Source organism: Giraffa tippelskirchi, chromosome 1 (assembly GCF_054371585.1).
Source record: "Giraffa tippelskirchi isolate mGirTip1 chromosome 1, T2T-mGirTip1v1.2.pri, whole genome shotgun sequence".
Lineage (NCBI taxonomy): Eukaryota > Metazoa > Chordata > Mammalia > Artiodactyla > Giraffidae > Giraffa > Giraffa tippelskirchi.
The window spans coordinates 103,863,659-103,887,565 of record NC_137275.1 but is presented as its reverse complement, the minus strand read 5'-3'; the positions used below and the strand labels follow the sequence as shown (position 1 = coordinate 103,887,565).

Sequence of the window (23,907 nt, the reverse complement as noted above, 5' to 3'; positions counted from 1 at the left end):
TGTTTGATTTCTGATAAGCTCCAGGTAACAATAGCTACCTTGTAACAATAGCTACTTTTAAACTCTTCTTATCAGGAGAGTTCTGGGGATGTTTTGTTCTTGGTTTCTTTCTTGATTATTAGTGTTGTTACTTTATGTCTCACCAGTTCCTGGGAAGGGGTCTAGACTAGTACTTAGAAAGCCTGACTCTTGACCTTCTTAGTTGGGTGAATCAGTTAATATCTCTGGAATTTAGTTTCCTCATCTACAAAAGGGGAATCAGAATACCAGGCCTGTCTACCACATAGGACTTTTTTGAAGGTCAAGTGAAACCGTGTGCTTACTGACGTTTTGAAGATGATTATGTGTGGTAGCAACACACGGTACCATTATTACTATTGTATTGTTCTTACTCCTGTTTCTACCATACTGTTAATAATATCACCAGGTGAGATGCTATCCAGAAAACATACTTATCATTTTCAATGAGTTTGCCCTGCTTTGTACAAGATAATATTACATTTTATATATCTTATTTTTTGTTGAGGAACCAGTTTCCACTTTAATTTTTATTTATTGGTACCAATAAATAACTGTGGGGCTTCCCTGATAGTTCAGCAGGTAAAGAATCTGCCTGCAGTGCAGGAGACGTAGGAGACATGGGTTTGATCCCTGGGGTCAGGAAGATCTCCTAGAGAAGGAGATAGCAACCCACTCCAGTATTCTTGCCTGGGAAATTGCATGGACAGAGGAGCCTAGTGGGCTATAGTCCTTGGGGTCACAAAGAGTTGCATGCAACTGAGTACAACAGTAACAAAAAAATAAATAACTATAAAGCCTGATTAGATACCAAAAGGGAAAATTGTATTTAAGTTCAAGGAGCAAAGAGAATCCAAATAAAAAAAAACATATAAAGTGTTCAAACCTGCTAGAAGAAATATATATTTTTATTGTGAATTTATATCAAACAGTGGTTCTATATGAGACAAAATCATTGGTTATACTTATTATGATTTCAACACTCAAAGAATCCACTCAGCTTCTTTTAATCAAAGGAAGAGAAGGTACACAACAGGCACAACTCATTGTGAGGCTCTGTCTGTGAAAATCATTACATTGCCCAAACCCCATGTGTACTCCAAATCTTCGTAACACATTTTGTTAAAAGTAAATTGTTTCTGGCAATTCTGTGCCTGAAATTTCTGAGCAGCTTGCCACTCCAGTTTATCGCTGGAGGACATTATTAGTCACTCTATTATTTTTAAAAATGCAGAGGTAGTATGTGTGTCTATGTAGTATGCGTGCTGAGTAATAACCAAGAGAATGGGATATTTTTGCAGGCTAGTGATGGGCACGCTCTGCTTGTACGTAGTTCCACATCCGCCCCACCTGTTGACTTCTTGCTGACCTGCCTCCTCAGCATCATGTGTGTGGCCTAACATGGGAAACTTTGCTTCCTCATTTAGTACTTGTTTCCCCAGCTATAGATTGTAAAAGAGAGTGCTGAGCCTCAGGGGATGGGTTTTTATCCAGACAGGCACAAAGCTGATGATCGAATAAGTCTGCAACACTGATCTCAAGCAGGAGAGGTTAGCTGAGAAGCAGATAGGGGCAAGAGGTAAGCAGCTCAAGATAACTGAGACCACAAGGAGGCTTGATGGAAGCCACTGTTCAGCTGTGTCAAGGAATGGAGACCTTCCCTTAAGAATCAATTAGTGGTTTGTCCCTATGAGGGCCTGCAAATGACTCAGAGCTCTGGGCACAACTGTTCACCTGGTCTCTGTGACCAGTGGAGTATATGCAGCTCCATGTACCATTTCCTTTGTCATCACTGGGCATTAACATGATATGAGGAGGATCTGTTGTTTTTCTTGCAGAATTAAAAAAAAAAATTTGTAAGAAGTATTTGGCTTTACAGAAGTGAAGGAGTATACGCTTACTCGTGACTTGCTTGAGACTCAAGTAATAAGAATATTTGCCATGTGAGAAGCTGGTATCTGCAAACAACCTCCCCACTTCCACTCCCCCTACCCAAATCTACCACCTCCTGGCTGGCCCAGAGTGGCCCTGGCACTCTTGTGCCGGAGTGCTTTCATTACCGAATCCCAGACACCCCTTTCAATAATTAAAGAATGCCCTGTTAAATTTATTAGAGAGGTGGCTGATATTGCTGCCGATTGTTGAATTTCGGTTTCCTGTGGTTGATTTTCATGCATGAGGAACACCCAGCTCCTGGGCAGGTATCAGGGCTCCATTAATCTCCCCAGGCTGCCTCGACCTCAGGATAAATTGGAAGATCAATGACTTGTCCCTGCTGCCGCATCAGCTGCTATTGAGAAATTAATATGAGGATCACTATAAATAAAAGATAAAAGATGATATGGCTAACAGTGTAAAATATTAAGGCTGGACACAATGTGCCAGAGGAATCTAAACCACAAGAGGAAGAAATTAACCCCATACAGGCCTTCTACTACTTTGTTGCAAATCCAGTCTGAGGACAAGAGGTGGTGCTGGCATGTGAGAAGGATCTCTTCCTAGAGAAAAAGTTAAAAACAGTGTTCTTCTCTGTGTTGTAGAGTTTTAAGCCTAGAAGAGACTGCAGAAATTATTTAACCCTAGACATCTCATTTTACGTGAGGAGACTGAGGACCAGAGTGCTAAGTGGTTTGCTCAGATATTTGCAGCCAGCCAGAGACGGAGCTGCTAATGGACCCCAGTTCCTGTGCTCAATCCTTTTTATCAAGGTATCTCCTATCGCAAAGTCTCTTCGTAAAACTCCCATTTTTGTGCTCTCTAGGGCTTCCCTTAGAAGAGCACTAATTTGTAATCATGCTGCTGCTGCTGCTGCTGCTGCTAAGTCGCTTCAGTCGTGTCCGACTCTGTGCGACCCCATAGATGGCAGCCCACCAGGCTCCCCCGTCCCTGGGATTCTCCAGGCAAGAACACTGGAGTGGGTTGCCATTTCCTTCTCCAATGCATGAAAGTGAAAAGTGAAAGTGAAGTCGCTCAGTCATGCCCGACTCTTAGCAACCCCAAGGACTGCAGCCCACCAGGCTCCTCCGTCCATGGGATTTTCCAGGCAAGAGGACTGGAGCGGGGTGCTATTGCCTTCTCCAAGGTAGAAGCAGTCAAAGACGAGTGTATTTCTTAACATACACTCAAGACCAGAGATCTATGTGCAGCATGATAATAACATTTGACAGATATCATTTGCAGAGCATCTCTGATTCTAGAGCTTCACAGAGGGCATTATCAACGTTTCTTCTAGAGAAGAGAAAACAGAACAGATTATCAGACTCAAAAAGAGATGTGGAGTCCAGAAAGGGGCTTGGGAGAGAAAAGAAAAATGCTAGTTGAATTACGATAATGCTGGTTGTCAAGAAAATAAGGCCCTAAGAGGAGCAACCTGTTGAAAAGTCATGAGTTAATTATATTTGCATCTAAAAGTCTAAATTCAGCTGCTGGCTCTCGTGCTCAATTTGTGTGCACTAGTCTGCATGGCTCAACTCAAAGTGACTCTGAATCCCCGAGGTTTCCAGCTTTAAACTTTACTCTGCCCATACTGGCAGCTTCCTGGGTGGCTCTGGGTGGTAAAGAATCCACCTGCCAATGCAGGAGATATGGGTTCGATCCCTGTGTTGGGAAGATCCCCTGGAGGAGGACCTGGCAACCCATTCCAGTATTCTTCATCTGGAAAATCCCAAGGACAGAGGAGCCTGGCCGGCTACAGTCCATGAGGTCACAAAGAGCTGGACGTGACAGAGCGACTGAGCGTGCACACACCCACTGGCAACTTGAGACACGAGGCTGCTGTGATCGCCAGACAGCTGAGTTAGGTGTGTACCTTGATTTGCAGTTCCTTTTGGCTGCTTCTCAGGACAACTAGACGGGATTTAGATTCCTTAAAATGCATTTATGAATCTATTGGTCTTGACTCTAGGTTCTACCTATGAATTCATTTGTAGTTGGCAAGGAACATTTAATTTCTCATCTCCTACATCATTTAAGCCTCTCTTTAGAGCCTGGCCTCACTCTCACCTGTTAGTAATCAGAATCAGCTACATGAAAGAGTCAAGTCAAGCTCCGTCTCTTGAAGACAAATGCACTTTAAAAAAGCCGTGTCACCTACAAGGTGACAAAGTCTGATTCTCTCTTCAGCAGGTTAAAAAAAATCCATGATCTCAAACTCTTGCTTTTCCTTTAAAAAAAAAAAAAAAAAGTGCAAACTTCTATCAGAGCTATTTCTTAAGGGCCAAAAGTGTACGTTACAAAAAGGGAGAGACAAAAAGATTAGAGATCAATGCAAGCTCTCCCTGAAATACCTGTCTCAGTTGAGAAATGAATATGAAGATCACTACAAATAAAAGATAAAAGATGCTATCCCTTTTTGAGTAAAATATGAGGCCAGTCACAATATGATGTATCAGGTTTAACCAAATTAACCCGCTGGGATAAACAGGGGCTTGGATTTTGCTGCATTTGAAAAATGAACTGATATTAAAAAAATAAGCTTATATATGAAAAAAAGTCATCTAGGGGCTCAAAAAGGAGAATTCAGCTTCTTTCCTTTTAGGTAGTCTCTGTCAGACACCTGCACGAGATTTGGAAAATGCTTTCCCCTGGGCGACAGAAAACAGAGCAATCATTCAGCATTCTGCAAAGGTGCACCAACTTATCTTATTGGTTGATGTGGTAGCTGGAAGCTGTGTTTAGGGGATGGATTATTTTTTTGCATTTCAGTCTACAAGCTTCTCTCAGAAAATATGCTTTCCATTAGGATGTACACAAATCATTTTCTAATATACTGTTCATTAGATTAATGTTAGTATTAGAGCTTCATAGAGCACATATGTGTCTTGGGCATTTTTCCAGAAATGCATTATGTAACACATGGATTTCCAGTTCATAATTGCAAAAGTTTCAAAACTTGAGCTTCACAGTAGAAGCAGGCTAGCTGCAATGAATTTTTCACTCCCTTTTCTAACTAGTCTTCCTGAATTGTGCGCCTTTTCCAGGAAATGAGATAAAAAAAAAATTAAATTTGGTTCACTAGAAGCGATTACTTTGATCTGTTGAGATGTTTCCAGTTTTTCTCTAAGTCTGTTCCATATAGGCTCTCTCTTTTTTTTTTTTTGCATGTTTTGACCTTCTCTATAACCCTGAAAGAATATAGATGGGGTGGGTGACTCACAGCACTTTTGGAGTAGTGAGCTGAATTATTTAGCATAGGCAATGGGAGAATATGGAGGAGTAAGCAGGGAGAAATAATTTTAAATTATATCTTCAGCTGGAGGAAAATTGCCCTACCTACACAAGAGTAAATATGGCATATGCAGTGATTCAAATACTCAAAGATGTCTGTTTTAGCAATAAAGACCAGATCTGGACACAGTCCCTGGCAGAGTCAGACATACACCTGCACATTCACTATATCAAAAGAACCACAGAAGTGTGTTGAAAACTGCTTAAGTGAGAGACATAAACACAACTACAGATGAATGGACAGGAATTCAAGGTTTTAAATGCTGGACTGCTGCCAAAGCAGTCAGCAGCGTAAGCTCAAGCCAATTTTCAGTTGTGAGACACTAGGTTCCCATTGCAGGCATGCTGGAAGGTTTGTTCTTCCTGCCCAGTGTTTTCAGGAGGATATTAAACACCCCTGTTAAATGCCTGCAAGTGATTGCCAGAGTGAAGCTTTTGAGAATGATGGCTGTGATCTTTAATAGGGTTGTGGCTTTGTCAAGAATCTCATTCAGAATTTCCAATGTAATTTTCAGTTCAACTTTTTTTTTGGATGATATATACAAATAACTTATTTCAAGAATATATGTAGACATGAAGTTCGGGACCAGCTGGTGTCAATTTTTGTGGTTATCTCCTGACCTAACCTTTTAGCTTCTTTTTGTTCCTTGATTGTAGCTAAGCTTCATCTTGCTTTAGGGCCTTTGTATTCACTGTTCCCATTTTTTGGAAATACCATTTCCAGAAAAATTCTCTGTAAATGATTCCTTTCAGTGGCACTCACTTCTTAAAAGATATTTGGTCCTGGACTGTCCTGCTAGCCTAACTTTATCAGATTACCTTATTTATTTATTTTACATGATAAAAATAAAAATAAATATTATCTCTGGTTTCTATTTGTATTTAGATAAGTTTCTTCCCAAAGAACAAAAGCCCCACAATGACAGAGGTTGTTACCTTTCTTATCCCTTATTCTGTGACTTAGAATAGTGTTTGGCATGTAGTCATCACTCAAGGTCTGTTGACTGTGAAAAGAATGTGTGAGTAGATACATGGATTTGGAGTTATTTGAGGTCATTCTTAATGATGGCTAGGGTTGGTGATTAAATTGCACTTGTAGGTTTTAGAGTTGGAAGTGATCTTGTTGCGTCTCACGGATATGGCAAAACTCTTCCTGCTGTAGCATCCCTGACAGGTAATCAACAAGTCTGTGCTTGAGTAACTATACAAAAGACACTCACTCACCAGGGCACCCTCCTAGCTGCCTTCAAACAGATTACTCCTTCCATGGGAGTTTGCTGCTTGTTATTCAGCTGTAATTAGGGGGGAAAAAAAGAAAAAAAGAACTGATTTACTCAGAATCATCTTCTCTCAGTCTCCTTGTTCTAGTTCCTAGAGGATAGTCCAGACAGAATTTCTCTAAATTACATCCTTAGGGTTTGCATTCATGCTTGTAGCAAAATTAGCACACTACTATGGCAAAACTCACCTTGATTGTCTGCCACTTATTACTATAACCCTTGTTAGTATTTAGAAATAATGTGTCTTCATGTTCCACATTATAATTGAGGGAGTATAGGAGTATAGAAACAAAAGTAATCTTGAGGTTATGTCAGAAGCAACCAGATAGATATTTTCACTTACCCTCTTAATGTAGTCAGTGCTGATGCTGTGAGGGATTGAGCAGTATAGTTACAGCATTATTGCCATTGCTGGGGAAAAAAAATGTATTTATGGTGAAATATACGGTAACTTTGACAGCTTTACCTGATGGGGAATTTGTCAACTACATCTTAGAGCTATGAGCGTTTCTCAGAAAGTTGTGATACAAAACACCTCTCCCTTTTCTTTTTTTTTGTATGTTCACCTTCACAAAAAACATACTTCATATCCTTGAAATAATGATGGCTTAGTTGACATTCTTTTGGGTCCTCAAGGACCGACATCTGAGCGTAATAGTGTAGAGTTGCACAGAGCCTGGATATTTGGCTCCAAACTGAAAGCTCCATGGAGTCATTCTTTTCATGTCTGTTCATCAATGTGTATAAGTGAGAGAAAATCAAAGTCCTAGTTTGCCGATCAAGGTGATCCACACTCTTTCACTTTTTGCTGTGACAAACAGGTACAGAGGTGTAAAATATCTGAAAACAGCCTCATAGGGTTTGTGAGAAACTTAAGTGGGATGTAGAGAATATGTAACAAGAAGAAAAACAAGAGAGAACAACTGGCAAATTTTTTCAAGGACCGCTTATGGAGCAGTAATAATAGTAACAATAATAGATTGGTTTGAAAAGACTGAAGAGCAGCACAGATTTCTAAGCTCTCTACATGTATTTAATTCCATGTCACAGCTCTGTAAAATGGGTGAGGTTTTTAACCCCCTGTTTTTCAAAGAAAAACACTCCTAAAAGTCCACCACTAATAAGAGGTATAGCTGGGGAAAAGATCCAGGCAAATTGATTTCAGAGTCAGTGCTCTTAACCAGTAGGTTATATGCCACAGGCAATATTTGTACATTTTGAAATCAGTTCACAAATACTATTCTTACCCCTAAAGTACACAGGGAATACACAGGGAAATTGGCATTATAATTATTTACTTTGCCAATGATCAGTTAACTTTTGACCGTTCAATATCCTTACCCAACTTCTTAAAAATTCAGCCTCTTGGCTCTTACTTGGACTTATTTCTCTCACCTCTTCTCCTTGCTTGCCCTTTTCCAAACACCTTGTACTCTTTAGTCCTTGGTGTTGCAAAAAAAAAAAACAAATACAGTAGCAGACATTTTCACTTGCTGTTCACATTGCCTAAATTGTAGTTCTCTTCAGCATCTACATTACTCATCCGCTCTCTTTTATAGGTCTTTTCTCAAATATCACCTTCTCCGTTATGAGCCCTTGCTTATTTTTCTTGGGCTTCCCTGATAGCTCAGTTAGTAAAGAATGCACCTGCAATGCAGGAGGCCCCAGTTAAATTCCTGGGTTGGGAAGATCTGCTGGAGAAGGGGTAGGCTACCCACTCCAGTATTCTTGGGCTTCCCTTGTGGCTCAGCTGGTAAAGAATCTGCCTGCAATACAGGAGACTTGTGTTCAATCCCTGCATTGAGAGGATCCCCTGGAAAAGGGAAAGGCTACCTGCTCCAGTATTCTGATCTGGAGAATTCCATGGACTGTATAGTCCATGGGGTTGCACAGAGTTGGATACGACTGAGCGACTTTCACTTACTCACTCATAGTTTTCTTATAATAACCTGCAACCCCATTAATAAACCCTACCTCCTTAGAAATCTCTCTTTTTACTGTAGAATCTGTTGAATGAATGAATATAATGAATTATATCTAATTAAAAAAACATAAACTGTAAACACTTATTGAGTGATGGTGTCACTAGAATATAAAAAAAGAAGTGTAAGTTCAGGCTTTACCATTCATGATCTATTCTCTCAGGTCTCCTGTGGTGTATCCATGTATAAAAAACACACTTAGATAAGACTAATTACTAGCTTAAATTTGTTAGGATCCAAAAATGTTTGTAGTAGAAATATGATAAAAATTGTGTCAGAGATTCTCAACAAAATATTAGTAAATGAAATTCAAAAAAGTGTAAAAATAATTATATACCATGACCAAAATGGAGTTTGTCTCAGTTATGTAAGGCTGGTTCAACATTTGAGAATCAATTAATATAATCCATCCAAGACTAAAAAGGAGAAAAAAAGACCAAAACACATAGGCACATAAATACATGCAGAAAAGCTTTTGACAAAATCCAGTGTGCACTCATGATAAAAACTCTCAATAATCTAGGAATAAAGGAGAATTTTCTTAACTTGTTGAAGATTATCTATAAAAAATTGATAGTTAATGTCATACTTAATGGAGAAAAACTCAGTTTTTCCACTAAGATTAAAAAAAAGACAAGGATGTTCCCCATTATTATCACTTCAGTACTGTGCTGTTAAGCCCTTGATAATGCAATAAGGCAAGGCAAGGAAATAAGAGGTGTGCAGATTGTGAAGAAAGACATAAAATTGTTTTTGTTCACAGATGACATGATCCTCGATGTTGAAAATAAAGAGTTGACCAAAAAACTCCTAGAACTAATAAGTGATGTTGGTAAGGTGGCAGGATGAAGGTTAATATACAGAAGGTAATTGCTTTCCTATATACAAAAAATGAACAAGGGAATAGGTTAAAACTAAACAGACATTTCTCCAAAGAAGACATACAGATGGCTAACAAACACATGAAAAGATGCTCAACATCACTCATTATTAGAGAAATGCAAATCAAAACCACAATGAGGTACCATTTCACACCAGTCAGAATGGCTGCTATCCAAAAGTCTACAAGCAATAAATGCTGGAGAGGGTGTGGAGAAAAGGGAACCCTCCTACACTGTTGGTGGGAATGTAAACCAGTACAGCCACTATGGAGAACAGTGTGGAGATTCCTTAAAAAACTGGGAATAGAACGGCCATATGACCCAGCAATCCCACTGCTGGGCACACACACCGAGGAAACCAGAATTGAAAGAGACACATGTACCCCAGTGTTCATCGCAGCACTGTTTACAATAGCCAGGACATGGAAGCAACCTAGATGTCCATCAGCAGACGAATGGATAAGGAAGCAGTGGTACATATACACAATGGAATATTACTCAGCCATTAAAAAGAATACATTTGAATCAGTTCTATTGAGATGGATGAAACTGGAGCCCATTATACAGAGTGAAGTAAGTCAGAAAGAAAAACACCAATACAGTATACTAACGCATATATATGGAATTTGAAAGATGGTAATGATAACCCTATATGCGAGACAGAATAAGAGACACAGAGGCATAGAACAGTCTTACGGACTCTGAGGGAGAAGGTGAGGGTGGGACGTTCTGAGAGAATAGCATTGAAACTTGTATATTACCATATGTGAAACAGAACACCATTCCAGGTTTGATGCATGAGACAAATGCTCAGGGCTGGGACAATGGGATGACCCAGAGGGATGGGATGGGGAGGGAGGAGGGAGGGGGGTTCAGGATGGGGAACACATGTAAACCCATGGCTGATTCATGTCCATGTATGGCAAAAACCACTACAATATTGTAAAGTAATTAGCCCCCAACTGAAATAAATAAATTTATTAAAAAAATAAATAAATAAAACAAAAGATTTCAGAATTGAAAAAAAAAACAAACACTGCATACATTAGCACTACCAAAAATGAATAACTTCAGTATAAATCTAATAAAACATGTACCAAACCTCTATTGTTTTCCTCAATAGGTGGAAAACTACAAAACCCTGATGAATGAGATCAAAGAATAAATAAATCAAGAGACATTGCATGTTCATGATAGGAATATTCAGCATTACCAAAATACTAGTTTTTTCCCAATGTAATCTGTAGAAATACAGTGCAATTCCAATCACAATCCCAGAAAGTTATTTTATGGATACTGTCACATTGATTCTAAAATTTATTTTTTTGGTCTTTTTTAAAAATTGATTATTTTAATTGGAGGCTAATTACTTTACAATACTGTGGTGGTTTTTGCCATACATTGACATGAATCAGCCACGGGTGTACCTGTGTCCCCCTGCCCTGAACCCCCCTCCCACTTGCCTCCTTATCCAATTCCTCTAGGTTGTCCCAATGCACCGGCTTTGAGTGCCCTGCTTCATGCGTCGAACTTGGACTGATCATCTATTTCACATATGGTAATATACATATTTGCTTGCTATTTTCTCAAATTATCCCACCCTCGCCTTCTCCCACAGAGTCCAAAAGTCTTCTTTACATCCGTGTCTCTTTTGCTGTCTCGCATATAGGGTCATCATTACCAGCTTTCTAAATTCCATATATATGCATTAATATACTGTATTGGTGTTTTACTTTCTGACTTGCTTCACTTTGTATAATAGACTCCAGTTTCATCTACCTCATTAGAACGCACTCAAATGCGTTCTTTTCTATAGCTGAGTAATTTTCCATGGTGTGTATGCACCATAACTTTCTTATCCATTCGTCTGCTGATGGACATCTAGGTTGCTTCCATGTCCTGGCTATTGTAAACAGTGCTGCAGTGAACATTTGTGTACATGTGTCTCTTTCAGTTATAGTTTCCTCAGTGTGTATGTCCAGCAGTGGGATTGCTGGGTCAGATGGTAGTTCTATTTCCAGTTTTTTAAGGAATCTTCACATTTTTCTCCATAGCGGCTGTACTAGTTTGCATTCCCATCAAGTGTAAGAGGGTTCCCTTTTCTCCACACCCTCTCCAGCATTTATTGTTTGTAGACTTTTGGATAGCAGCCATTCTGACTGGTGTGAGATGGTATATGAAGAGGCAAAAAACCCAAAATAGCTATTACCTTATTGAACGAGGACAGAGTTGAAGGAATATTACCCACCTTGAAGATTTACTCTGAAGATATAGTATCAAGACAGCGTGATATTGGTGAAAGAACAAATATATCAATGGAACAGAATAAAAAGCCTCAAAATGAACAACATGAATACAGTCACCTCATCTTTGTCAAAAGAACAAAAGCAATATAATGGAGCAAAGATAGTCCTTTCAACAAATAGGGCTAGAAAAACTGAATATCCATTAAAAAAAAAGAAAGAAATCTAGACCCAGACTTCACATCCTTCATAAAAATTAGCTCAAAATGAGATCTTAATGTAAAACACAGAACTATAAAACTCGTAGAAGATAACATAGGAAAACCTAGATGACCTTGGGTATGGCAATAACTTTTAAGATATAACCCCAAAGGCACAATCCATGAAAGAAAGAATTGATAAACACAGGTCAGTTCAGTCGCTCAGACCCGTCCTGCTCTTTGTGACCCCATGGACTGCATCATGCTAGGCTTCCCTGTCCATCATCAACTCCTGGAGTTTACTCAAACTCGTGTCCATTGAGTTGGTGATGCCATCCAACTATCTCATCCTCTGTCGTCCCCTTCTCCTCCTGCCTTCAATCTTTCCCAGCATCAGGGTCTTTTTCAGTGAGTCAGCTCTTCGCATCAGGTGGCCAAAGTATTGGAGCTTCAGCTTCGGCATCAGTCCTTCCAGTGACTATTCAGGACTGATTTCCTTTAGGATGGATTGGTTGGAACTTCTTGCAGTCCAAGGGACTCTCAAAGAGTCTTCTCCAACACCACAGTTCAAAAGCATCAATTCTTCGGCGCTCAGCTTTCTTTATAGTCCAACTCTCACATCCACACGTGACTACTGGAAAAACCATAGCTTGGATGAGATAGATCTTTGTTGTCAAAGTAATGTCTCTGCTTCTTAATATGCTGTCTAGGTTGGTCATAGCTTTTCTTCCAACGAGCAAGCATCTTTTAATTCATGGGTGCAGTCACCATCTGCAGCGATTTTGGAACCCAAGAAAATAAAGTCTGTCACTGTTTCCACGGTTTCACCATCTATTTGCCATGAAGTGATGGGATCGTATGCCGTGACCTTTGGTTTTTGAATGTTGAGTTTTAAGCCAACTTTTTCACTCTCTTCTTTCACTTTCTTTAAGTTAATTTATTTATTTTAATTGGAGGCTAATTACTTTACAATATTGCAGTGGTTTTTGCCATACATTGACATGAATCAGCTACTCCTCTTTCACTTTCATCAAGAGCCTCTTCAGTTCCTCTTTGTTTTCTGCCATAGGGGTGATGCCATCTGCATATCAGGGGTTATTGATATTTCTCCTGGAAATCTTGATTTTAAGCTGTGCTTCATTCAGCCTGGTAGTTCTCATGATGTACTCTACATAAAAGTTAAATAAGCAAGGTGACGATATACAGCCTTGACGTACTCCTTTCCCGATTTGGAACCAGTCTGTTGTTTCATGTCCAGTTCTAACTGTTGTTTCTTGACCTGCATATAGATTTCTCAAGAGGCAGGTCAGGTTGTCTGGTATTCCCATCTCTTTCAGAATTTTCCACAGTTTCTTGTGATCCACACAGTCAAAGGCTTTGGCATAGTCAATAAAGCAGAAATAGATGTTTTTCTGAAACTCTTTCACTTTTTCGATGATCCAATGGATGTTAGCAGTTTGATCTCTGATTCCTTTGCCTTTTTTAAAACCAGCTTGAACATCTGGAAGTTCTTGGTTCATGTACTGTTGAAGCCTGGCTTGGAGAATTTTGAGGATTACTTTGCTAGCGTGTGAGATGAGTGCAATTGTGCAGTAGTTTGAACATTCTTTGGCATTGCCTTTCTTCGGGATTGGAATGAAAACTGACCTCTTCCAGTCCTGTGGCCACTGCTGAGTTTTCCAGATTTGCTGACATATTGAGTGCAGCACTTTCACAGCATCATCTTTTAGGATTTGAAATAGCTCAACTGGAATTCCATCACCTCCACTAGCTTTGTTTATACTGATGCTTCATGAGGCCCACTTGACTTCAGACTCCAAGATGTCTGGCTCTAGGTGAGTGATCACACCATCACTGTTATCTGGGTCATTAAGATCTTTTTGGTATAGTTCTTCTGTTTAGTCTTGCCACCTTTTTTTAATATCTTGTGCTTCTGTTAGGTCCATACCACTTCTGTCTGTTTTCTTTTTTACCTTTTTATTTCTCACACTTTGAACCAGCAGTGGTTAAGAATCTGAGCCACCAGGGAAGCCCAAGAATGAAAGGAACTCAGATCCAAATATTTTTCTCTTGCAAAGTACAGAGAATATGGGGGGAAGTGAATTTGGGAATTTGTTTTTGTTCCTTTTCCTCCACCTTTTTGGTCAGTTACCTTAGTTCTTCACCTCACTTTTTCTTTCTCATCTGGCTTTAGAAGGAAGATAATTCGATTGACTACACAGTGTTGGAGAAGGAAATGGCAACCAGCTCCAGTATTCTTGCCTGGAAAATTCCATGGACAGAGGAGCCTGGCAGGCCACAGTCCATGGGGCTGCAGAGAGTTGGACATGACTGAACATGAGTACATACACAATATTGGAGTAGATTGCTAGAAGGGACCAAGATCTGGATAACTTTAAAAAGTGGCTACATGGAATTCTATTCAAAAGGGATGGTCCAGCCAATTTCCCTAATTACACTGTGGAATGGATTCCCTGTTTGTAAAACAGTGGACCTATGTTCAACTGACAGGAAGGATGGAGGTTTAGCCCAGTGCATGTATATATGTATTTTTGTGTGTTTGTCTGTGTATGTTTTTAAATTATATGTATTTAATGCCTAATGAGAATATCTCAGATGGTCTCCTACTTTCATGTATTTTTTTTAGTTTTACTTGTAAAATTGTGACCATTTTTCAATTCAAAATGAGGAGAACCTTAAAAATTAATTAAAAAGACATTCTCAGTAGTCTAAGGTTCAGGGTGACTTGGCAGAGAAAATTAATGAATGGTGAGATAACAGTGCTGGTATGCTTGGCTACTGTGACACTGTCCATTTGAGTTTCCCTTACTTGAATTTACAAGATACTATATAACTCAAGAGAAAGACTGATAATTATTAATATTCTGCTTGCTTTTTATATAGCCTCTTGAAGACTATTTTGGTTAATTATTTTGAAGGTCATAGGAAGGAACCTTCATGATCTGACTTGTAAACAAGTAGGGTTGCAACATAGAGCTATGACTAAAAATTAAAAAGGAAGTTTGAAATGATCTGTTTGTTTTGGTTTCTCTTTTTAAGAAATTTTTTTTTTTGGAGTATAGTTACTTTACAGTGTTGTGTTTCTACTGTACAGCAGGGTGAATCAGCTATAGGTATACATGTATGCCCTCTTTTTAGGATTTCCTTCCCATTTAGGTCACCGTAGAATATTGAAAAGAGTTCCCTGTGCTATACAGTCGGTTCCTGTGTGTGCTTGTGCTCAGTTGCTCAGTTTTGTCTGACTCTCTGCAACCCCATGAACTGCAGCCAGCCAGACTACTCTGTCCATGGGATTATTCCAGCAAGAATACTAGAACAGATTGCCATCTCCTTCTCCAGGAGATTTGATCCAGGGATCAAACCCCCCTCTCCTGTGTCTCCTGCGTTGGCTGGCGGATTCTTTACCACTGAGCCACCTAGGAAGCTCCACTGAAGATTCTCATTAGTTATCTATTTTACACATAATATCAACAGTGTATATATTTCAATACCAATCCCCCATTTCATCTCACCTCCCACATCTCAGTCCAGGTGTCTGTCAGTAAAATGAATCACTTTTCAGTCAAATGGGTGGTCAGCAATATAATTTTTTTAAGATGGGAAGCTGAAACACACTGTTGCCAAACAGCATCTGCAGTGTTAACACCTATATGGAACATCTTTCTTTTTCCCAAGGGATGCAAATGAGAAGAATGAGGGCAGAAAAATGCACCTGAATAAAGCTTTTCTAAATGGATGGAACAGAGAGCATTCCCAGAGGCAGGTCAAGTTCAACCCAAGAACAACTCTCTCAGTGCTTTCACAACTAGTTAAAACACAAGACCAATAGTACCTCAGCTCTCAAATCAGTGTGGAAATCCAGCAGAAGGTTGTTAATATTGATATGGTTAATATACATCAAATAGGATTCCTTTAATTTTCTGAATCGAAAAATTCTGCACAGTGTTGACATTTCCTTACTGAATTCCCAGGATTGTTTGGTTTCAAAGGCTGTCGGGCTCAAGACGCATTTTGTTTTAAATAATCCTTCATAAAAAAGTCAGCTTTCAGTCTAATATGATTGAAACTCAGCTTGAGTGTGTTTTATAATGCATTGAACTGGAAAGACTATGGGCACTGAATTATTCAAAACATGATAGGCGAAGGAGTGATATGTGGGGAGGAGATGATCAAAGAAATCAGTGAGACTTGATATATCTTGTTATCTCATTTTATTTAGCTTTTAGAACTCCTCCAAATATTAGAGAAAAGAAATCAATATCAATTTTCACCTCTGTCACATTCCACACTTCAATTATTAATGCATGTCAAGTTTGACCACAGTTCTCTATACCACCTGCTTTGCAATAATATTTCTGAGCCTTTATTAAAAATGTAAAATTGTCATTGAATTTCCAAATATGATTCTCCAGTGGCTAATTCGGCTTGTTTTATTAATAAGCAAGTTCTGATGAGTAATACTAATTTAATACCCTGCATGTAAGATTAAATTATAAATTATTTCAGCTGAAGGTGATGAGATATGACTGTGATTTGGTTTTTGGGCAATCACCTTCCTGAACTAACCCTGCAAGCACAGTTCTTGGGAGAAACCAGTACTATAGATAGTAGCAAATCTGATATTATTTTACATGTCTCCTTTGGCAGTGGAATACACACACACACACACACACACACAAACACACACACACACACACAAACATGATGGGTGAAAAAGCATACATGCATACCTTAGATGTTTGCATTAATTTCTGAATACGATTCTCCAGGAAGAAAAAAGCTTTACTAATGATTTGTATTTTTATAGTTTATTATTTTATCCATACTAAAGCACTTCAGGAAATCACTTGCTGTTTTGTTGTTCATGGAATCCTTTCAATTTTGAGTTGCTAAATGTAAATTGGGACTTCCCTGCTGGCTTAGAATCCACCTGCAATGCAGGAGATCCAGGTTTAACTCCTGGGTTGGAAAAATGCCCTGGAGAAGGGAATGGCAACCCACTCCAGTATTCTTCCCTGGAGAATCCCATGGACAGAGGAACCTGGTGGGCTATACTCCATCAGGTTGCAGAGTCATGACTGAGCTACTAAGCACACATGCACAAATGTAGATTGAAATAATAATTAATAGTCCTTGGCCATGAAAGACTTAAGTTACAGAGAAACTGGTGACTGGAGGTGAGAGATGCCATGCAATTCTTCTCTGCTCTCAGTTCAGTTCAGTCGCTCACTCGTGTCTGACTCTTTGCGACCCCATGAATTGCAGCACGCCAGGCCTCTCTGTCCATCACCAACTCCCAGAGTCTGCCCAAACCCATGTCCATCGAGTCAGTGATGCCATCCAACCATCTCATCCTCTGTCGTCCCCTTCGCCTCCCGCCCCCAACCGTACCCAGCATTAGGGTCTTTTCCAATGAGTCAACACTTCGCATGAGGTGCCCAAAGTATTGGAGTTTCAGCTTCAACATAAGACCTTCCAATGAACACCCAGGATTGATCTCTTTTAGGATGGATTGATTGGATCTCCTTGCAGCCCAAGGGACTCTCAAGAGTCTTCTCCAACATCACAGTTCAAAAGCATCAATTCTTCGGTGCTCAGCTTTCTTCACTGTCCAACTCTCACATCCATACATGACCACTGGAAAAACCATAGCCTTGACTAGATGGACTTTTGTTGGCAAAGTAATGTCTCTGCTTTTAAATATGCTATCTAGGTTGGCCATAAACTTCCTTCCAAGGAGTAAGCGTCTTTTAATTTCATGGCTGCAATCACCATCAGCAGTGATTTTGGAGCCCAAAAAAATAAAGTCTGACACTGTTTCCATTGTTTTCCCATCTATCTCCCATGAAGTGACGGGACCAGATGCCATGATCTTAGTTTTCTGAACGTTGAGCTTTAAGCCAACTTTTTCACTCTCCTCTTTCACCTTCATCAAGAGGCTCTTTAGTTCTTCACTTTCTGCCATAAGGGTGGTGTCATCCGCATATCTGAGGTTATTGATGTTTCTCCCGGCAGTCTTGATTCCAGCTTGTGTTTCTTCCAGCCCAGCGTTTCTCATGATGTACTCTGCATATAAGTTAAATAAGCAGGGTGACAAGGACACAGCCTTGACATCCTCCTTTTCCTATTTGGAACCAGTCTGTTGTTCCATGTCCAGTTCTAACTGTTGCTTCCTGACCTGCATACAGGTTTCTCAAGAGACAGGTCAGATGGTCTGGTATTCCCATCTCTTTCAGAATTTTCCACAGTTTATTGTGATCCACACAGTCAAAGGCTTTGGCATAGTCAATAAAGCAGAGATAGATGTTTTTCTGGAACTCTCTTGCTTTTTCGATGATCCAGCGGATATTGGCAATTTGATCTCTGGTTCCTCTGCCTTTTCTAAAACCAGCTTGATCATCTGGAAGTTCATGGTTCACGTATTGCTGAAGCCTGGCTTGGAGAATTTTAAGCATTACTTTACTAGCATGTGAGATGAGTGCTACTCTGTGGTAGTTTGAGCATTCTTTGGCATTGCCTTTCTTTGGGATTGGAACGAAAACTGACCTCTTCCAGTCCTGTGGCCACTGCTGAGTTTTCCAAATTTGCTGGCATATTGAGTGCAGCACTTTTACAGCATCACCTTTGAGGATTTGAAATAGTCAACTGGAATTCCATCACCTCCACTAGCTTTGTTCGTAGTGATGCTTTCTAAGGCCCACTTGACTTCACATTCCAGGATGTCTGGCTCTAGGTGAGTGATCACACCATCGTGATTATCTGGGTCATGAAGATCTTTTTGGTACAGTTCTTCTGTGTATTCTTGCCACCTCTTCTTAATATCTTCTGCTTCTGTTAGGTCCATACCATTTCTGTCCTTTATCGAGCCCATCTTTGCATGAAATGTTCCTTCGGTATCTCTAATTTTCTTGAAGAGATCTCTAGTCTTTCCCAATCTGTTGTTTTCCTCTATTTCTTTGCACTGATCGCTTAGGAAGGCTTTCTTATCTCTCCTTGCTATTCTTTGAAACTTTGCATTCAGATGGGAATATCTTTCCTTTTCTCCTTTGCTTTTCGCTTCTCTTCTCTTCCCAGCTATCTGTAAGGCCTCTTCAGACAGCCATTTTGCTTTTTTGTATTTCTTTTCCATGGGGATTTTCTTGATCCCTGTCTCCTGTACAGTGTCATGAACCTCTGTCCATAGTTCATCAGGCACTCTGTCTATCAGGTCTAGTCCCTTAAATCTATTTGTCACTTCCACTGTATACTCATAAGGGATTTGATCAAGGTCATACCTGAATGGTCTAGTGGTTTTCCCTACTTTCTTCAATTTAAGTCTGAATTTGGCAATAAGCAATTCATGATCCGAGCCACAGTCTGCTCCCGGTCTTGTTTTTGCTGACTGTATAGAGCTTCTCCATCTTGGTTGCAAAGAATATAATCAATCTGATTTCGGTGTTGACCATCTGGTGATGTCCACGTGTAGAGTCTTCTCTTGTGTTGTTGGAATAGGGTGTTTGCTATTACCAGTGCATTCTCGTGGCAAAACTCTATTAGCCTTTGCCCTGCTTCATTCTGTACTCCAAGGCCAAACTTGCCTGTTACGCCAGGTGTTTCTTGACTTCCTACTTTTGCATTCCAGTCCCCTATAATGAAAAGGACATCTTTTTTGGGTGTTAGTTCTAAAAGGTCTTGTAGGTCTTCATCGAATCATTCAACTTCAGCTTCTTTGGCATTACTGATTGGGGCATAGACTTGGATTACTGTGATATTGAATGGTTTGCCTTGGAAACGAACAGAGATCATTCTATCGTTTTTGAGATTGCATCCAAGTACTGCTTTTCAGACTCCTTTGTTGACCATGATGGCTACTCCATTTCTTCTAAGGGATTCTTGCCCACAGTAGTAGATATAATGGTCATCTGAGTTAAATTCACCCATTCCAGTCCATCTTAGTTTGCTGATTCCTAGAATGTCCACCTTCACCCTTGCCATCTCCTGTTTGACCACCTCCAATTTGCCTTGATTCATGGACCTAAGATTCCAGGTTCCTATGCAATATTGCTCTTTACAGCATCGGACTTTGCGTCTATCACCAGTCACATCCACAGTTGGGTATCGTTTTTGCTTTGGCTCCATCCCATCATTCTTTCTGGAGTTATTTCTCCACTGATCTCCATTAGTATATTGGGCACTGATCTGGGGAGTTCATCTTTCAGTGTCCTATCTTTTTGCCTTTTCATACTGTTCATGGGGTTCTCAAGGCAAGAATACTGAAGTGGTTTGCCATGCCCTTCTCCAGTGGACCACAATCTGTCAGACCTCTCCACCATGACCCATCCATCTTGGGTGGCCCCACACGGCATGGCTTAGTTTCATTGAGATAGACAAGGCTGTGGTCCAGTGTGATCAGATTAGCTAGTTTTCTGTAATTCTAGTTTCACTGTCTGCCCTCTAATGCCCTCTCGCAACACTTAACCGTCTTACTTGGGTTTCTCTTACCTTGGGCCTTGGGTTATTCCTCTCGCTGCCGCCGGCCCCCAGCCGCCGGCCCCCAGCCCCCGGCCCAGCCTAGCCCCTGTCGGCGGCCGCTGCCCCTGGCCCCCGCCCCCGGCCCCGCCTAGCCCCTCTCAGCCGCCGCCCCCCGGCCCCCGGCCCGGCCTAGCCCCTCTCCGCCACGCTTCTGCGCCGAGCTGTCGCAGCCTTCTCTGCTCTAGAGACCATTAAAATATCAGTGTGTACCCAATTAAGACTGGAAACCTGCCATCAAGAAACTAGCTATCTTTTGTTTATACTAAAAGAGAGCAGTGGGGAACCTTGACTGGGTGAGTATGTGAGACTTTCTCTGTTTTGTTCAATAAGCCAGAAACAATACCTGAAATAGCCTCAGGCCTTTTGTCTTTTGTACCATCCTCTTTCTTTTATTGCTCCTGATCAATTACACTTAAATCAACAAGAGTCTTTCAACATTTTGACAGTTTTGTTCCCCATACCCTCAAGCATTTTTAAAGGGTTACTGAGTTAAAACTATTGCAAAAATTACTCCTTCCAAATTTTTATAGTAGTATCAATGAAGGTAACTTAGAGGGAAAAGAAAAAACCGCTGGAGTTCGTGGCCTACCATTCTAAACTCTGGGGCAAGCATAAACCTTCATAGCAAAACCTGTTTGCCCTTAGTTGAGAATTGGTTTCCATAGTCGTGTATAATAAGTAAATGGAGACTTTACTTCCCTATAAGCTCTTTCCAAAAAGTAAATACAATTTATTACTCACAAGAGATGATGAAATTTATGTTTTTTGAATAGATGTTTGTATATACATATATACATGTGATATATATATATATATATATATATACATATATAAAGATATATAAAAGCTACTATTTACAATACTAAAACTTGCATTTTCTTTACTTACCAAGAATGAACAATGACTTGATCTCTAAATACAGTAGAGCACCAGATCATAGCAAATTCATAACAAATATTTTATTTGACATCATGATGAATTCACTGTTTAGGTATAAAGAGGGAGTACCTTCAGTTTTCCTCTTTCTTGAACCCAGTTATTATGTCCTGGATAGAGGGATTTTTCTTGATTTAATCTATAATGTTCACCTTCCTTAAGATGGAAATTGACAACCTCAATAAGCAAAAGCACTATTTTGATTCAACTGAATTAATATCTCTAGTGTTAACCCAAAGTTTAATAGGATTTTCTCTGCTGCTCCAAAATCTGAAAATGATAAGCATCTCACCAGAGTTTCACGGCAATCCGTTATCTATTTAGTGGAAATGGATATTCAAAATACCATGCTTCTCTAATGTCTTCTTTGACTTATTAATCAACGGACAACTAGTTAAGACTGTCTTATACTTGCTTTAAAAATATATTAATAGTAAAACTTACTATGCCAGGCCTTAGTATGGCCTGATTTGGAAATTTAGTTTCAGAGGATTTTGTGAATATAGCAGGGAAAGAGGACCTAGGTATATCTTATTCCCACAGGCACACAATAAATATTTGCTTAACAGAGAATAATGAATATATAGTGTAAAAGAGAACCTGACAGATGATTAATATTACTGAATGACAGCAATGCCCAAACTCATCTGTGATCAAACACTATGAAGTATCCTCCTAAGGATAAACTTACTACAAATAAGATGTGAAAATTCAATTATGGAGATACTCTCAGTTTCAGTTCTGATATGCAAAAATCTTGGAAGTTGTCACTGTGTCCTTACAAGATAATGCTGTACAAACTGAAAATCAGTGACTTCTCTCAGATGTGTCAGCGAACTGAGGTTGCCGAGTAAAATGCCAACCTAGAATCTGGGGAAATAGCAGATCCAACAAATACCTGCTTACCTAGAGTAGAAGTAGCTGCAGCCATCACTGGTAGGAAAACTTAAAGGGTAACCTTGAAAAAAAAATTGCTAGAGTCTGAGTATGGATAGCATGAGACTGGGTGGCTACAGTCTTAGGGGCCCCCCATACTTCTGTGGCCTTTACCTCCAGGAATCCTACCAGAGTGTCCTAGTGAGTGAAGATCAGAGGAAGATTGCCACCCCCTCAAGCCTCTGGCAACAGAGGGAAAAAATAATCATTATGATATACATCCAGAGAGTTCTTCATAGCAAAGACCCATTCTTTGTACACAGCTGGCAACTGTACACAGTGGAAATAAGGGCCTTCCTCCCATGCTGGTTTCTTGTAGCTTTCTGTTTACCTAAGGACAGGGACTCATAGTTACTAGGGGCTAGAGATTTAAGGAAATAGAAACACTGAAGTCAGAGAAGAGGGTAGGGGATGGAGAGTTTAAACAAAAAGAAACAAAACATATACCCCTGGAAATATACTTGTGAATATCACAGCCCAGAGACACAGGCCCAGTGAAAGACTCTATAATCTTTCTATAACATTATAGAAACACCTTGTCTGTTGCAACTTAGCACCACACTAATAAGTTCTAGTATTATATGATAACAATGGATTGCAGTTGAAAGAGCCACAAGACAGACTCTGAGGAAGAATATTCAGGGAAACCCAAGGGCTGTAACAGGGAGACAAAACCAAGGACACTAGTGTTGAAGACTCTGGCACCTACACCTATAGCAAGCATTAAACACAGCCCCAGTTCTCAACAGACTAAGATAAATCCTCACACTGAGGGCCCATTTACCTTGGATGCTATTACTTGATGCGGCATGTCTGACTTACAAGTCAGGCCAAGAAGAAAGAGAAAAACACATATAGGAGACAAACATCAGAAAAGACTCTGATGTGACTCCAGTGTTGGATTATCACACAGGGAATTTAACTAAGATTAATGTGGTAAGAGATCTAATGGAAAAGTAGGCTATATTCAAGAAGAAATGAGTGATAAAAGAGAGAAAGAAACTTTAGGAAAGAATATAAGAAAATACTAGAAAAAACAAAATAGCAGAAATGAAGAGTTCCTTTGATAAATGCATCATTAGATGACATAGCCAAGGAAAGAATCAGTGAATTTGATGATATGTCAATAGAAAATTTTCAACCTAAGATACAACTACAAGTATCACTATAATTGGAATGCCAGAAGAAGGAAGGAAAGAAGGGAGAGCAGAAGAAATATTGGAAGTAATAATGGGTGATATTTTTTCCAAAATTAGTAACAGACATCAAAATGCACATGCAGAAAGTCCAGACAGCACAAAAAAGGGTAAGCACTAGAAAGAGAAAGAAGAAAGAATCAACATACCTAGTCATATCATATTCAGACTGCTGACAATGAAAGACAAAGAGACAGCTCAAGGAAGCCAGAGAGGGTATCAATCCTGCTTTATCTAAAGAGTACAGAGGAGGAAAAGTTGTTTTCTGTCTACCCATGTTAGGCTTACTGGCTGGGTCCCTATAAGTCAGACTGACAACAAACACGTTAACAAGAGAAAAAATGACTTTATCAACATATACATTGAGCGTGTACCCATGGGTGCTCAGTGATGAGTAACTCAAAGAGATGGTTAGAACCTGGGCTTATATAGCATCTTAACAGAGGAACAATGGGTTCTAGAGAAGTGACAAGACAA

General features: G+C 39.8%; 1 long non-coding RNA gene across 2 annotated transcripts in view; it reads left to right on the top strand.

The window, feature by feature from the left end:
- LOC145505696 (uncharacterized) overlaps positions 1-23,907 on the top strand; it is a 123,657-nt gene that overhangs the window by 80,001 nt on the left and 19,749 nt on the right. Inside the window, exon 2 of one of the 2 annotated variants that reach the window (XR_014053216.1) lies at positions 9,270-9,372. This is a non-coding gene — a long non-coding RNA (uncharacterized LOC145505696). Of the gene's footprint in view, positions 1-9,269; positions 9,373-14,024; positions 14,860-23,907 lie in introns of those variants that run through there. The other variant, XR_014053215.1, reaches the window with a different exon arrangement.